This window comes from Chanodichthys erythropterus, chromosome 15 (assembly GCF_024489055.1).
Source record: "Chanodichthys erythropterus isolate Z2021 chromosome 15, ASM2448905v1, whole genome shotgun sequence".
Taxonomy (NCBI): domain Eukaryota; kingdom Metazoa; phylum Chordata; class Actinopteri; order Cypriniformes; family Xenocyprididae; genus Chanodichthys; species Chanodichthys erythropterus.
Window position 1 is genome coordinate 13,081,858 of NC_090235.1, and position 15,850 is coordinate 13,097,707.

Here is a 15,850-nt window from a genome sequence, read left to right on the forward strand (position 1 = left end):
CGAACCTTCCGCCGGGTTGAATCCTCCGGGCGGACCGTGCGGACTCCACCCATTTACCTCTTAACGGTTTCACGCCCTCTTGAACTCTCTCTTCAAAGTTCTCACACCGGCCTCACACCGTCCACGGGCTAAGCCTCCATCAGAAGGACTTAGGCCCCCGGGCCCGCGCCGGGAGGATGCGGTCTTCCGTACGCCACAATTCCCTCGCCCATCTCAGGGGACGGGGATTCGGCGCTGGGCTCTTCCCTCTTAGCTTGCCGCTACTGAGGGAATCCTGTTTCTTTTCCTCCGCTTAGTAATATGCTTAAATTCAGCAGGTCGACCGACGTTTTCAACTAACCCGCCCGCAACTCGGACCGCAAAAAGAAAAGGAAAATATTGTACCCGACCCGCATTTCTTTAAAAGTAGTAAATGCTCATTGTAGCGTCATTAGACGTAAGAACTAGGGGTGCGGGGGGTTGTGGTTTATGTGAACGATAGAGGAACATTCCATTCTATCATTTTGGAAATGTTATGAAAACGTTATTTTCTGAACGTTCACAACACCCTGCCCCGCTAGACATTTTACGTTCCCAGAACATTCTCAAAACATCCCCACTGGTGTTAAGGACGTTGTCTAATAATGTTCCCAGAACGTTCAGAGACGGTCACAATGTGGAGGTCTTTTAAGGTTTGGGGGACATTATTTGGCGGACGTTCACAGAACATTTAGGAAACCATATTTTATTTTTTTAGGGAACATCCCTGCTGTCCTCGTCAAAAATGTCGATTAATAAGAGTATCTGCTCAAACAAAAAATAATTTTTCTTAAATGTTTTACAAAAAACAACTGCACATGCATGAGCTAATGTACCTGCTGTATCACTGCATCAACAACTACACAGTTACTGTCTTTAAACATGCAGCAGAGCATCAGTGTTTCAGGATCATCACTGACTGAAGCTCAGGATCTACTCTCCAGCACAATGGTGACACACAAAACTCAGATAACAGAAACAACATTAAACACTAACAGATCTCTGTAGATCTCTCCATCTTCACTTATTACAAACCACTCTGACTTTGTTTCTTTCATACAAATCTTCTTTATGAGATGTTGATGTTTTATCAAATTTATAAATGTCACCGTTATGGAGGTAAGCGCTTGTTTTAGCTGGGCTCCTGAGCCTTTACATTTTAATTATTTTTCACCAATTGTTGCAATTATGTTTTAAAGCATGCATTGCAAAAGAAATCATGAGAAAAATCTGATCATATGGATTTGATTGTTCGTTGTTATTTTTCTCATCATACAGTGGCCTTATTCTCTGGTCTCTGAATATTGTACTTTCTTTCATGTTATTATAGTCCAATGATGGTGTATAAAATCCTGCCATGCTTTGATATTTTGAAAGCTTTCATTATTGTGCAGAAATTATTCAAACAGTATCATACAGATTCACACAGACATCAAGATTCTGCGTATGATCCTCAACAATGGTGACAACATTTTCAGATAAACAGATTAACTCTGAACATCACAAAACAGCTACTAAAGTCACAAAAAAGATTTTGTTTAGTGTCAGCATCGTTGAGGATCATACGCTGATTCATGATGTCTGTGTTGAAGGTTGGATAAAAAGCCCTCCTCAAAGCTCTTGTCTGTATAAAGAATTAAATATAATAAAGCATTAATAAAACTAACAGTTAATACATTCACAGCTTGAGGCTTTAGAGATGTTGACTAAATCATCAGCACTAAACAACTCAATTCATCTGATCAGAAATTCTCTTGCATTCATTACTATCACTTTCATGTCTTGATAATAAGTTAATGCTGCCAGAAAAATCTGATGTTATGTGTCAAGAATCAAGAGCCCATCTAAAGCAAACGCTCACCTCTATAACGGTGACTTCAAACTTTATTATTTTCTATAAAACACACACGCAGAAGGCGATCTTCTCGTGACCTTGTTCAACTTTGCCTAAAAGTTCTCTAAAAGTGACAAAAATTCTGACATTTTACAGAACATTTGTGACATAAACGTCCTCTTTTGGTGATGAAAGTGCTGCAGTTTAAGGTTCCTTATATGACTTTAGGGGGACGTTCCAATTTGGGTCATTTTATGGTCACATAAGAACGTTCAAAACATTGAACTTCAAAAACATTTAGCAAATATTAAAAACATCATAAAGACGTTACGGCTATAGCAATGTTGTTCTCACAACGTTTTCTCTATATAATGAGAACATTCATTATGTACAGATTACAATGTAAGGACGCTTTTTATAAACATTGTACTCAGAACGTATTATGATAACATTATGAAAACATTTAGCAAATAATAATAACATTAAAAGCATGTTCTGAGAATGTTATCCTAAGAACGTTTTCGCTCAACATTATGAGAACATCAGTCAAGTACAAATAACGTGATAAAGACGTTACAAGAACGTTGTTATGAGAACATTTTATATCAGAGTTATATTAATGTTAATAGAGTCAAGAGACCAACTAAAGGAAATGCTTTTCACCATCATGGTGACTTCAAACTAAACTTTCATTCAAACATTAACATCTAAACATCTGTTCATTCTCAGTAAGAACTTTTGTTGATGTGTGACAGAAATCAAATCAAACTGGTTAATAATAAGTGTAATAATGTTTAATGGCTGGAAGTCAGTTGTAGATGTTGTGTCTCTCTCTTTTTCTCTTGTTGTTTCTTCAGTGATTCTGCTTATTATCATCAGGTGTCTCCACTAATTGTCAATCATCCCTCAATCATCAATCAATTATCTTATTAACTTTAACACTGCTTCAGTGTTACTTTTTAACACCCGGTAAGATGGACTCATAAGTTCACTTTGGGTGTTAATTTAACACTGGGGACTTTGCTGTGGTTTAGTTAAGTACTTTTACTTAAATGACAATTAATAGGTAATTTGCATTGCCATTTAAGTGAAATTATTGAACTTAAATATACAAGCTTGATAAAAATGATCATTCTAGAAGAAAATTTCAGATGGCTCTTTCAGAAAGGCTTTTGCATCTGAGCTCTTCGTGTATTAATCATGTTGATAGGCCCTATAAAACAAATATTACATATTAATCATGTCAATTTCCTGCATCTGTTATTGACGTCCAAATGACGTCCAAAAAAATTACCCCGTTCAAAGGTCAAATGTTGAACGTCAAGATGACGTCCAAGTTGGGTCATGGTTGGACGTCCAAATAGTGGACCTGTATAATTGACAAATATATTAGTTTTTTTCTACCATGATTTCGGTAAAAAAATATGTTGTGTACTGTAAAATTTAGGGTTACAAAACCAGTATACCGTATTGTCTTTTACAGATTCCACATTTTTTTCACGGTATATTCCTGGCAACCACAGCTGCCGGTATTTTACCGTAAATTTGACAGTTTTTTTTTAACTGTGTAGTTTGGACGTGGAATAGATGTTCAGAAATGGTCATGGACCGACGGACCTAATATAGACATGATCTGCATGTCTATCCGACGTCCAGTGTTTAGTGGGATTTTTTAACATCTTGCTTCTGTAAAAATGAATGTTTTTGTTTGCTTAAAAATCTACAGATTTATACTGTGAATTCCAATGTGCACAACCCCAAAAGATGTAGTTTTACTCAAATAATACCATAAAATCTAAGGTTTTTAGACATTTTCAACATTACAATAATTAATTGTAAAATGTATGCATATTTATTTGTTTTCACAGAAAATATTTATAATTTCAACATTTTATTACAGTAAAAAACAAAGTTTTACCCAGTCTCACAATTAACGGTTATTCAATCTATTTAATACAGTAAAAGGAAGTTTTTGGTTTTACGCTCCATTACCGTTGGAATTTGACGGTGTTTTGCTGTATATTTTACTGACTTTTTTTTACAGTGTATGCAAGAGCAAAGAGATGTGTTTTTAGTCTAGATTTAAACTGACAGAGTGTGTCTGCTTCCCGAACAATGCTAGGAAGATTGTTCCAGAGTTTAGGTGCTACATAGGAAAAGGATCTGCCGCCTTCAGTTGATTTTGATATTCTGGGTATTATCAACTGGCCTGATTTCTCAGATCGCAATAGACGTGAAGGACTATAATGCACCAGGAGCTCGCTTAGATATTGGGGAGCTAAACCATTTAGTGCTTTATTACCTCTGTTGTCTCCTTCTTTCCGTGACACCATGACTCCTTTAAAAATAATATTATTTAAAATACTATAAAAGGTTTTATGAAACTGCAGGGCTCTTTGACACGTTCTTACATACACTCTTCCAGTCTTGTCACTTAAGACTGTTTTTTGGTAACCAGGGCTAAACTAACCTTGTTGTATTGTTTGCTTGCTTTACCTGAAATTAAAGAAAGGCAATTTTACCCTCCATCTTTCTTTAAAATTATGCACTTACCTGTACTTCACAGTGGGAATTAACATATATATGTGCACATCTGATCAAACAGATTATTTTTTAACTCCATTTGCTTTGTGATAAAAAAAAAGTAATAAATACATTTTATAAATAAAAAAAAAAACCTCCACTCTCCTTAAGTTTTTTTGTATTGCTAGTGGGGCAGCTAATACATTTCTGGTCACCCTGTTTGAGCAATACGTTGTGTTGAGATTGATCCATGTGAAATACCAACTCAAGTCCTACAGAAACAAAAAACTGCAGAGAGGTGCATGTTATAATGGTACTACTAACAGCTCAGTAATTTGTAATGATAGCAATATAGTTTAGCTAAAAGGAAACCTAACCATCACACGGGAATGCAATATAAGTTTAAAGCAATGTAAGTTGTAGTTCTGCTTTAAAATACAAATGTTGCCATATTCAAAGAAAGATTTTTTTTTTTTTTATAAAAATGTTGCCATATTGAAATAAATATTTTAAAATGTAGGCTAAGTGTCACTAATTAAACTAGTATATGTTCAGATAGTTGTCTACCTCTTACATGTCTGTGTCTCGAGAGATTGCAGAATTCAAGTGACAATGATGCCTTTTAAACAAAGGTTTTGGAGGAGCGCGTTCAAACGGTCTATCTAATCAGCTCGAGTGGAGGTATATATATATATATACACAGAAGAGAGCCGACTCACCTTACCTCTACAGTTTTCTGCATCCCTCTGCCACTCCGCCTGCTCCTCACTCTCAGCTGGGATACGGGGCGAACTCTGGGTTTGGGCTAAATAAATTCCAAGATCGGAGACGCAACTCGTTTTTTGGGACTTTTACATTTTTTTTCCCAGGTGGGGTTCTTCGTACACGGGTGGAGTGTGCTCCTCTCCGCCTCACCACCTCTCATCTTCGTACACGGGTGCAGTGTGCTGCTCTCCGCTGCAAAGGCCGGGCGGAGGTCCCCCGGTAGGGGGATCCTCGGCGCGCCGGCCGGCCGAACCTTCCGCCGGGTTGAATCCTCCGGGCGGACCGTGCGGACTCCACCCATTTACCTCTTAACGGTTTCACGCCCTCTTGAACTCTCTCTTCAAAGTTCTCACACCGGCCTCACACCGTCCACGGGCTAAGCCTCCATCAGAAGGACTTAGGCCCCCGGGCCCGCGCCGGGAGGATGCGGTCTTCCGTACGCCACAATTCCCTCGCCCATCTCAGGGGACGGGGATTCGGCGCTGGGCTCTTCCCTCTTAGCTTGCCGCTACTGAGGGAATCCTGTTTCTTTTCCTCCGCTTAGTAATATGCTTAAATTCAGCAGGTCGACCGACGTTTTCAACTAACCCGCCCGCAACTCGGACCGCAAAAAGAAAAGGAAAATATTGTACCCGACCCGCATTTCTTTAAAAGTAGTAAATGCTCATTGTAGCGTCATTAGACGTAAGAACTAGGGGTGCGGGGGGTTGTGGTTTATGTGAACGATAGAGGAACATTCCATTCTATCATTTTGGAAATGTTATGAAAACGTTATTTTCTGAACGTTCACAACACCCTGCCCCGCTAGACATTTTACGTTCCCAGAACATTCTCAAAACATCCCCACTGGTGTTAAGGACGTTGTCTAATAATGTTCCCAGAACGTTCAGAGACGGTCACAATGTGGAGGTCTTTTAAGGTTTGGGGGACATTATTTGGCGGACGTTCACAGAACATTTAGGAAACCATATTTTATTTTTTTAGGGAACATCCCTGCTGTCCTCGTCAAAAATGTCGATTAATAAGAGTATCTGCTCAAACAAAAAATAATTTTTCTTAAATGTTTTACAAAAAACAACTGCACATGCATGAGCTAATGTACCTGCTGTATCACTGCATCAACAACTACACAGTTACTGTCTTTAAACATGCAGCAGAGCATCAGTGTTTCAGGATCATCACTGACTGAAGCTCAGGATCTACTCTCCAGCACAATGGTGACACACAAAACTCAGATAACAGAAACAACATTAAACACTAACAGATCTCTGTAGATCTCTCCATCTTCACTTATTACAAACCACTCTGACTTTGTTTCTTTCATACAAATCTTCTTTATGAGATGTTGATGTTTTATCAAATTTATAAATGTCACCGTTATGGAGGTAAGCGCTTGTTTTAGCTGGGCTCCTGAGCCTTTACATTTTAATTATTTTTCACCAATTGTTGCAATTATGTTTTAAAGCATGCATTGCAAAAGAAATCATGAGAAAAATCTGATCATATGGATTTGATTGTTCGTTGTTATTTTTCTCATCATACAGTGGCCTTATTCTCTGGTCTCTGAATATTGTACTTTCTTTCATGTTATTATAGTCCAATGATGGTGTATAAAATCCTGCCATGCTTTGATATTTTGAAAGCTTTCATTATTGTGCAGAAATTATTCAAACAGTATCATACAGATTCACACAGACATCAAGATTCTGCGTATGATCCTCAACAATGGTGACAACATTTTCAGATAAACAGATTAACTCTGAACATCACAAAACAGCTACTAAAGTCACAAAAAAGATTTTGTTTAGTGTCAGCATCGTTGAGGATCATACGCTGATTCATGATGTCTGTGTTGAAGGTTGGATAAAAAGCCCTCCTCAAAGCTCTTGTCTGTATAAAGAATTAAATATAATAAAGCATTAATAAAACTAACAGTTAATACATTCACAGCTTGAGGCTTTAGAGATGTTGACTAAATCATCAGCACTAAACAACTCAATTCATCTGATCAGAAATTCTCTTGCATTCATTATTATCACTTTCATGTCTTGATAATAAGTTAATGCTGCCAGAAAAATCTGATGTTATGTGTCAAGAATCAAGAGCCCATCTAAAGCAAACGCTCACCTCTATAACGGTGACTTCAAACTTTATTATTTTCTATAAAACACACACGCAGAAGGCGATCTTCTCGTGACCTTGTTCAACTTTGCCTAAAAGTTCTCTAAAAGTGACAAAAATTCTGACATTTTACAGAACATTTGTGACATAAACGTCCTCTTTTGGTGATGAAAGTGCTGCAGTTTAAGGTTCCTTATATGACTTTAGGGGGACGTTCCAATTTGGGTCATTTTATGGTCACATAAGAACGTTCAAAACATTGAACTTCAAAAACATTTAGCAAATATTAATAACATCATAAAGACGTTACGGCTATAGCAATGTTGTTCTCACAACGTTTTCTCTATATAATGAGAACATTCATTATGTACAGATTACAATGTAAGGACGCTTTTTATAAACATTGTACTCAGAACGTATTATGATAACATTATGAAAACATTTAGCAAATAATAATAACATTAAAAGCATGTTCTGAGAATGTTATCCTAAGAACGTTTTCGCTCAACATTATGAGAACATCAGTCAAGTACAAATAACGTGATAAAGACGTTACAAGAACGTTGTTATGAGAACGTTTTCGCTCAACATTAGGAGAACATCAGTCAAGTACAAATAACGTGATAAAGACGTTACAAGAACGTTGTTATGAGAACGTTTTCGCTCAACATTACGAGAACATCAGTCAAGTACAAATAACATGGTAAGAACGTTCCAACAATGTTGTTCTAAGAATGTTTCCTCTCAACGTTATGAGAATGTATTTTAACTATGACAACATTAAAAGAATGTTCTTGAAACATTATTTTAGGAATGTTTATTTCTAACATTTACATAACTTTTACATAACGTTAGTGAAAGTTATGGAAACGTTCCCTGTTAGCTGGGGAAAAGTTTCAGGACCTGACGTGGCGCGCTCAGAGGTGCAGCGGCGAGAGCAGGCAGTTCTTGAGGCGGCCCATCATTTTCCATTTCAGCTGTCTAGATGCATGTTATTGATGAATGCGATGTTTATGTTTCGACCCTGCTTGAAGAATTAATCAGCAGGTCAACTGAGAGAAGGCCCACTTTTGGAAAAGTGTGAACCCAGCTAACAGGGAACGTTTCCATAACTTTCACTAACGTTATGTTAAAGTTTTGTAAATGTTAGAAAAAAAACATTTCTAAAATAATGTTTCAAGAACATTCTTTTAATGTTGTCATAGTTAAAATACATTCTCATAACGTTGAGAGGAAACATTCTCAGAATAACATTGTTGGAACGTTCTTACCATGTTATTTGTACTTGACTGATGTTCTCATAATGTTGATCAAAAACGTTCTTAGGATAACATTCTGAGAACATGCTTTTAATGTTATCATTATTTGCTAAATGTTTTCATAATGTTATCATAATACGTTCTGAGTACAATGTTTATAAAAAGCGTCCTTACATTGTAATCTGTACATAATGTATGTTCTCATTATATAGAGAAAACGTTGTGAGAACAACATTGCTGTAGCCGTAACGTCTTTATGATGTTATTAATATTTGCTAAATGTTTTTGAAGTTCAATGTTTTGAACGTTCTTATGTGACCATAAAATGACCCAAATTGGAACGTCCCCCTAAAGTCATATAAGGAACCTTGAACTGCAGCACTTTCATCACCAAAAGAGGACGTTTATGTCACAAATGTTCTGTAAAATGTCAGAATTTTTGTCACTTTTAGAGAACTTTTAGGCAAAGTTGAACAAGGTCACGAGAAGATCGCCTTCTGCGTGTGTGTTTTATAGAAAATAATAAAGTTTGAAGTCACCGTTATAAGGGGAGCGTTTGCTTTAGATGGGCTCTTGATTCTTGACACATAACATTTGATTTTTCTGGCAGCATTAACTTATTATCAAGACATGAAAGTGATAATAATGAATGCAAGCGAATTTCTGATCAGATGAATTGAGTTGTTTAGTGCTGATGATTTAGTCATCTTCACTCAAGCTGTGAATGTATTAACTGTTAGTTTTATTAATACTTTATTATATTTAATTCTTTATACAGACAAGAGCTTTGAGGAGGGCTTTTTATCCAACCTTCAACACAGACATCATGAATCAGCGTATGATCCTCAACGATGCTGACACTAAACAAAATCTTTTTTGTGACTTTAGTAGCTGTTTTGTGATGTTCAGAGTTAATCTGTTTATCTGAAAATGTTGTCACCATTGTTGAGGATCATACGCAGAATCTTGATGTCTGTGTGAATCTGTATGATACTGTTTGAATAATTTCTGCACAATAATGAAAGCTTTCACAATATCAAAGCATGGCAGGATTTTATACACCATCATTGGACTATAATAACATGAAAGAAAATACAATATTCAGAGACCAAAGAATAAGGCCACTGTATGATGAGAAAAATAACAACGAACAAACAAATCCATATGATCAGATATTTTTCACAATTTCTTTTTCAAAGCATGCTTTTCAACACAATTGGAGAAAATAATTAAAATGTAAAGGGTCAGGAGCTCAACTAAAACAAGCGCTTACCTCCATAACGGTGACATTTATAAATTTGATAAAACATCAACATCTCATAAAGAAGATTTGTATGAAAGAAACAAAGTCAGAGTGGTTTGTAATAAGTGAAGATGGAGAGATCTACAGAGATCTGTTAGTGTTTAATGTTGTTTCTGTTATCTGAGTTTTGTGTGTCACCATTGTGCTGGAGAGTAGATCCTGAGCTTCAGTCAGTGATGATCCTGAAACACTGATGCTCTGCTGCATGTCGCTTTATTTAAAAACAGAAACTGTGTAGTTACTGATGCAGTGATACAGCAGGTACACTCCACTGTAAAAAAAGTCAGTAAAACATGCAGCTAAACACTGTCAAATTCCAACGGTAATGGAGCGTAAAACCAAAAACTTCCTTTTACTGTATTAAATAGATTGAATAACCGTTAATTGTGAGACTGGGTAAAACTTTGTTTTTTACTGTAATAAAATGTTGAAATTATAAATATTTTCTGTGAAAACAAATAAATATGCATACATTTTACAATTAATTATTGTAATGTTGAAAATGTCTAAAAACCTTAGATTTTATGGTATTATTTGAGTAAAACTACATCTTTTGGGGTTGTGCACATTGGAATTCACAGTATAAATCTGTAGATTTTTAAGCAAACAAAAACATTCATTTTTACAGAAGCAAGATGTTAAAAAATCCCACTAAACACTGGACGTCGGATAGACATGCAGATCATGTCTATATTAGGTCCGTCGGTCCATGACCATTTCTGAACATCTATTCCACGTCCAAACTACACAGTTAAAAAAAAAAACTGTCAAATTTACGGTAAAATACCGGCAGCTGTGGTTGCCAGGAATATACCGTGAAAAAAATGTGGAATCTGTAAAAGACAATACGGTATACTGGTTTTGTAACCCTAAATTTTACAGTACACAACATATACGTCAATAACAGATGCGGGAAATTTATATGATTAATATGTAATATTTGTTTTATAGGGCCTATCAACATGATTAATACATGAAGAGCTCAGATGCAAAAGCCTCTAAGTGCCATCTGAATTTCTTCTAGAATGATCATTTTTATAAATCAAAATCCCCAGTGTTAAATTAACACCCAAAGTGAACATGAGTCCATCTTACCAGGTGTTAAAAATTAACACTGAAGCAGTGATTGACAATTAGTGGTGACACCTGATGATAATAAGCAGAATCACTGAAGGAACGAGAGAAAAAAAGGTGTTAATTAATGTTTTATGGGGTTTCATTTCACCAAGTCACCATGAAAGAGGTCAGCGTTTGCTTTAGTTGGGCTCTTGACTCTTTACCATTTATTTTTAATATTTCTCTGGCTGCTCCAACTTTGTGTTTGTAAAGCACATTTGTTATGGTCACAATGTAATTTGATGATTATACTGTCATCATGCAATGGCCTGGGGTCGTATTCACAAAACATCTTAAGGTTAAAAGTAGCTCCTAACTTGCCAATTTAGGAGAAACTCTTAAAAATAATGGGTGTGTCAGTCCTAATTTTAGGACTCCTAAATTTTTGCTCTAAGAGTATTTCACAAAGCATTTTAGCGCTAAAACTAGCTCCTAAATCTGTGAAACGTTAGGAGTAGTCAAGAGGACTCCTAAGTCACTACCCCGCTAGAACCTGTACGTTCCCAGAACATTCTCAGAACGTCCCCACTGGTGTTGAGTAACGTTCCCATTATGTTCACAGACGATCACGATGTGGAGTTCTTTTAAGGTTTGGGGGACATTATTTGGTGGACCTTTAGGGAACATTCAAGGCATTCTCTGAATGTTTAGGGAACCATACTTTATTTGGAAATGTTCTCAGAACTTCCCTGCTTCCCTTATAATAAAAGTGGCTGTTCAAACAAAAACTATTTTCACTTAAAGCTCTATACAGGTATTTTCATAATTAATATTTTGAAACCTTTTCTTTAAATTGCAAATCTCTTGCATTAAATCATTAGCTGACAAAAACACACACATGAGCTAATGTAACTGCTGTATTACTGCATCAGTAACTACACAGGTACTGTCTTTAAATAAAGCAACATGCAGCAGAACATCTGTGCTTCTGGATCATCACTGACTGAAGCACAGGAGCTACCCTTCAGCACAATGGTGACACATACAACTCAGATAATAGAAACAACATTAAACAATAACGGCTGTATTCACAAAACATTTTATCTTACCACTAGGAGTTCTCCTAAAAGTTCTTAGCTAAGAGTTTTCTCTTAAAACCTATTCACAAAGCTGCTGAGACCAACTTTTACTAAGGAATAGACTGAAGTCTTAAGCTAAGAGTAAGGGCGGGGCTGACCTCGTTGCTATGGAGTAAACACACAGTGATTGGCTGATGGGGGAGGAGTCAGCGATTTAATCATAGAAATATTGTAGAATGAGGTGTCATGTTTCCATATTAAAATAAAGGTTTAAAAATACAAATGTTGCCCTATTCAAATAAATGTTCCCACAGTCAAAATAAAGTGTTGACATATTTTTGCCATAAAGGTTAAAATGTAGGCTAAGTGTCACTAATTAAACTATACAGTTAATTGTCCACCTCTTGGTTGTCTGCATCTCAAGAGAATGCAGAATTCAAGCGACAAATTATGTTTTATAAATAAAGTTTGGGAGAAACACATTCAAACGGTCTTTCTAATCAGCACGAGAAGAGGAATAAATACACAGATGAGATTATATATATATTATATATATATATATATATATATTTTTTTTACTCTATTCAATTATTTGTAATGTAAACCACTGCCACAGGTAATCAGACAATATTTATTTATTTATTTATTTATTTGTTAAAGATTAATTTTTGGCATTGATTCAAATCTATAAATTATTTTTTTTTTTTTTATTGCATTGCATTTTATTGCATTTATGAAGAAAAGGTTCAGCACCCAAGGCTCTATCCTCTATTCCCTCAATGGTTTTCAGTGTCTTTGTGTGGATTAGGACTGTTTGTGATTTGCTCTTAGTGATTTGGAGTCCTCTTGACTACTCCTAACGTTTCACAGATTTAGGAGCTAGTTTTAGCGCTAAAATGCTTTGTGAAATACTCTTAGAGCAAAAATGTAGGACTCCTAAAATTAGGACTGACACGCCCATTATTTTTAAGAGTTTCTCCTAAATCGGCAATTTAGGAGCTACTTTTAGCCTTAAGATGTTTTGTGAATACGGCCCCAGATCTCTCTAGATCTCTGCATCTTCACTTATTACAAACCAAATTTTACAGAACATTTGGGACATAAAACGTCCTCTTTTGGTTATGAAAGAGCTGCAGTTCAAGGTTCATTATATGATTTTAGGGGGACGTTCCAATTTGGTTTATTTTATGGTCACATAAGAACGTTACAATGAGGATATTTAGGACATTAAACTGAACATTACTGAACTGAACATACTAGACAATGTTCTTAATACCAGTGGACGCTCTGAGAATGTTCTGGGAACGTAAAATTTTTAGCAGGACAACCTCCCACATAGAAGGCAACATTCTCAGGACCTTGCGCAACGTTCCCTAAAAGTTCTCAAAAGGTGACGAAAATTCTGAACCTTTACAAAACATTCGGGACGTTCCTTAAACGTCTTCTTTTTGTAATGAAAGTGCTGCAGTTCAAGGTTCCTTATATAACTTTAGGGGGGCGTTCTCTTTTGGTTATTCTATGGTCAAAAAAGTTACACTGTAAAATGTAATTAGTGTAGTTTACTTAGAAAGCTTAATTAAACTGTTGGGTTTACATAAAAAACTTAAGGAAACCGATTGCCTTAAATTTAGCAAGTTAACTCATTATTTTGAATTGATAAAACTAGCTACCACACAGTACAGAGTACTTAGAAATCTTGAGTATTCACTGTAAAATGTAATTAGTTGAGTTTACTTAGAAAGCTTCATTAAACTGTTGGGTTTAGCTACCACACAGTACAGAGTAATTAGAAATCTTGAGGATTGGTAATTCAATTTTACAAATTGAGTACTTAGTTCAGTCATGTTAAAAATCTTGTTCACATTGTGTAGAAACTGCCTTAATTTCTCAAGCATTTTTTACTCAGTTGCAGCAATGGACCATACATTTATTTGTATTTATTAAACTGGAGATACTGTTGAAAATAATAAAGTTTGATGTCACCATCATGGTGGAAAGTGTTTGCTTTAGTTGGGCTCTTGACCTTGACTTTTAACATTAGTGTTTCTCTGGCTGTCGTAACTCAGTGTTTGTAAGACACAGCTGTTATGGTGAAAAAAGCCAAGAGAAATGCTGGGATTGATCTGTTGCATCTGATGATATTATTGAATACCCACAGATTTAATCCTGAGATTAATTCTTAATCGAAAGTGTGGAAAGTGTGGTTTGTCATTAAAAACAAATAAGTATTTTCTTTAATAACCAATGAAACTATAGCAAAAGACGGCGCACTGTTGAAATCATATTTTTAATAAGTTAGTTAATAACATTTTGGATTATATAGACACACGGAGACATCAAGAATCAGTGGTAGAGATCCAACAGATCAATCCCAGTATTTCTCTTGGCTTTTTTCACCATAACAGCTGTGTCTTACAAACACTGAGTTACGACAGCCAGAGAAACACTAATGTTAAAAGTCAAGGTCAAGAGCCCAACTAAAGCAAACACTTTCCACCATGATGGTGACATCAAACTTTATTATTTTCAACAGTATCTCCAGTTTAATAAATACAAATAAATGTATGGTCCATTGCTGCAACTTTGAGTAAAAAATGCTTGAGAAATTAAGGCAGTTTCTACATAATGTGAACAAGATTTTTAACATGACTGAACTAAGTACTCAATTTGTAAAACTGAATTACCAATCCTCAAGATTTCTAAGTACTCTGTACTGTGTGGTAGCTAGTTTTATCAATTCAAAATGATGAGTTAACTTACTTGCTAAATTTAAGGCAATCGGTTTCCTTAAGTTTTTTTTATGTAAACCCAACAGTTTAATTAAGCTTTATAAGTAAACTACACTAATTACAAAAAAATTACATTTTACAGTGTACAAATAGGAGATTTGGGACATTAACAGAATGTTCCCACATGGTCCTCTGTTGGTCATTTAATAACGTTCCCGATATGACTTCAGGGGGACATTCTATTTTGGTTATTTTATGGTCATGCAAGAACGATGTGGAGTTCTTTTAAGGTTTGGGGAACGTTATTTGGTGGACCTTTAAGGAACATTCAGGACGTGTTTAGGGGACTATAACTATAGGACGTTCTGTTAACTTCCCAAATGTCCTCTTTGTAACGTTCTTGCATGACCATAAAATAACCAAAATAAAACGTTCCCCTAAACTCATATCGGGAGCGTTATTAAATGACCAACAAAAAAAACATGTAGCAACGTTCAGTTAATGTCCTAAATATCCTCATTGTAACGTTCTTGTGTGAGCATAAAATTAACCAAATTGGAACGTCCCCCTAAAATCATATAAGGAAACTTAAACTGCAGCACTTTCACTACCAAAAGAGGACGTTTTATGTCCCAAATGTTCTGTAAAGTTTTAGAATTTTTGTCACTTTTAGAGAACTTTTAGGCAAAGTTGAACAAGGTCACGAGAATGTCGCCGGCTGTGTGTGTGTTTTATAGAAAATAATAAAGTTTGAAGTCACCGTTATAGAGGAGAGCGTTTGCTTTAGATGTGCTCTTGATTCTTGACATTTTTCAATGGTTGCTTTAACTGTGTTCTCAGAACACATTAGTTATAGCAAAAGAAAACAGGAGAAAGTCTGATCAGATGAATTTGGTTGTTTTGTGCTGGTGATGCAATCATCATGGAGTGTCCTGATTCATTGATCATCAGCAGAATGTAAACTGAGTGTATTAAATTGCGTTTTTGCATTAATTTAATTAATTAAATTATGTCTAGATGAATAATAACACAATTTTCAAAGATTTGTGAATAAGACCACTGTATGAGTTTATATCATCATCAGTAATCAAGCATCCAAAACCAATTTGAACAGACTTTAATTTTCTCACAATTGTTTTTCTAAAGTCAAATTGTCAAGGGTC